Source organism: Nycticebus coucang, chromosome 18, assembly GCF_027406575.1.
Source record: "Nycticebus coucang isolate mNycCou1 chromosome 18, mNycCou1.pri, whole genome shotgun sequence".
NCBI lineage: Eukaryota > Metazoa > Chordata > Mammalia > Primates > Lorisidae > Nycticebus > Nycticebus coucang.
The window spans coordinates 5,598,999-5,601,568 of NC_069797.1; the positions used below are offsets into that span (position 1 = coordinate 5,598,999).

The following is a 2,570-nucleotide window of genomic DNA, read 5'->3' on the forward strand; positions in this document are numbered from 1 at the left end:
AAAAACAAGCTCCTTTCACTTAATTCCATCTCTATCAAAACAAGAAAAAAAGACAATACATCTCAACCAAAGGTGTTGAATTCCAAATGTAGTATTTTCTCTTAATATAAAATGATAATTTGAAGAATTATCCTACACTTCATTCTGCCTCTTGTCTTGGCAACATTTCAGGGTGGAAGAGAAAGACTTCAGTTCTTACAAGGCCAGGCCTGTGCTTGATTCGTCTCTATAACTCCATTATCTACCACAGCGTCTTTGCCAGAGTGTTCAATAAATGCTCTGAGTGAAGAAAAAAAGTGTGTATGTGTGTGGATATATACACACACACACACATATATATACTTACATATTTTTTCCCTATACATGCACATACATACTAGGGAAAACTGCTATAAGTATTTAAGCGTCTACTGTCAGCAATGGATAGAAGACAATCTGCTTTTTATATTACTATAAAATTCTACTAATTCAGAATTAATCTGAATTTTAGTTATAATCTAATGATAATTTGATATTTCAGGTCCATGTGGATCTCATTATAATTTAATAATTTTAGATTTTAAAATGAATGAGAATGCTTTAAGCACCTTTTTTTCTTATTATAGCTACTACCTGATCAGATCTAAAATTATTCTGGCTAGAATACAGTATATATAAACAAACATGTATTTGAGTGAGCTCTACAAACACTCATAGGTAGTTTAAAATTATTAATGGAACAGGCCCATTTAGGATTGGTGGACATAGATAAATTCTAGCACCGTAGTATTTATATTTTGAAGGGAAGAGAATTAGTACTATGTACCAGGCATTCAACACACAAAAATAGAATTGTGTTAGCCTTCGTGTCTCATGTTCCATAATCACTTTACTTATTTACTCTTCTAGACCTATCTAGAAAGCTCAATGTTTTCATGTTTAACTGCCCCTTGAAACCAGCAAAAGCAAAAAGAAAACTTTAAGACCACCAGAAAATCTAAAATACAGTAAATAAGTACTATAGTAATACTCTTCTAATAACATGAGGACTACTAAGATAATTTTCAGATTTAAATGAGAAATTTCATTCTAAAATGAGGAAAGAAAGGGAGAATACAAAACGCAATTATTAAAAAAACATGAACCTTGATTCAGATATAATTTTTCTTTCAACAAGATCTGGACACTTTAATTTAAAATTAACTAATAAATCTCAAATATGTATTGTTTTTAAGATTATTTTGTTTAAAAATAACACATTGCAGACTTGGTTCCTCCCCCTCTGCTGGGAGCTCCAGTGCTTTGTATTCCTTCTTTTTTTTTTATTAGTATTAGATCATAGCTGTGTACAGTAATACGATCATGGGGCACCATACACTGGTTTTATAAACAGTTTGACTCATTTTCATCACACTGGTTAACATAGATGTTGGTGTGGATGTGGAGAAAAGGGAACACTTCTACACGGCTGGTAGGAATGCAAATTAATACATTCCTTTTGGAAAGATGTTTGGAGAACACTTAGAGATCTAAAAATAGATCTGCCATTCAATCCTATAATTCATCTACTAGGTATATATCCAGAAGACCAAAAATCACATCATAACAAAGATATTTGTACCAGAATGTTTACTGCAGCCCAATTCACAATTGTTAAGTCATGGAAAAAGCCCAAGTTCCCATCGATCTACGAATGGATCAATAAATTGTGGTATATGTACACCATGGAATATTATGCAGCTTTAAAGAAAGATGGAGACTTTACCTCTTTCATGTTTACATGGATGGAGCTGGAACATATTCTTCTTAGTAAAGCATCTCAAGAATGGAAGAAAAGGTATCCAATGTACTCTGTATTCCTTTCTATCTAATAAATCCTATCTTAAAACTGAAAAAAGAAATAACACATTTTAGAATTAAAATTACCATTGTGCTAAAAGGGAGATTGGGAAGGCCCTGAGAGGCCAACTAAGGTCTGTACAACTGGATAGAAGAAGAAATTGGGTTGACTCACCAAGCTCTGTCTCCTTAAGCTGGACCCTGGCTTTGCACAGGCCTGTCCCAGGCACTGTGGGGGAGCTATGCCTCATCATAGGGGTGGAGGCTGAGCAATCAGCAGCCCAGAAACCTTTCGGAAGGATTTTCTGAAAAGGAAGCCCAGGAAATGGACCCCTAGAGGTGACGTCACTTCCTAGGCAATAGACCCCAGCAGAACCTGCAACCCTGGGAACCAGAAACTCACATTCCAGAGACAGCTCCCTCTCAGCTCCTTTGGCAGGAGTTGTCCAAGGGATGTTACTGCTCTTTCCTGACTGCCCAAAGCCCTGGGCTCAGGAAGCCCTGATGGGAGTCTTTTCTAACACTGAAGGTTGTGGCTCAGCTCTCACCCCTGACATCTCAGGTATTTTGGCAGGAAGGGCCCAAGATAACACAGGATGGCCCAGGGCAGGCCAGGACAGATGAGACCACCTCTCTGTTCTCACCTGGGAAGTCCCATCACATTTTTCTGCGAGAAGAAGTGGCCATAGGGGTAGCTGGTCCTAGGTGTGAATGGGCAGTTGGGGTTAGGGCCCTGGTGGCCCATCATGCTC

General features: G+C 37.5%; 1 long non-coding RNA gene across 1 annotated transcript; it reads right to left on the reverse strand.

Annotated features, from left to right (window-relative positions):
- Positions 1-215: 215 nt before the first annotated feature.
- On the reverse strand, positions 216-2,327 carry LOC128571222 (uncharacterized). Its single transcript, XR_008375708.1, has 3 exons — positions 1,994-2,327; positions 1,745-1,867; positions 216-279 (listed from the first exon to the last, which is right to left on the reverse strand). It is a non-coding gene; the product is annotated as an uncharacterized LOC128571222 (long non-coding RNA).
- Positions 2,328-2,570: the final 243 nt, after the last annotated feature.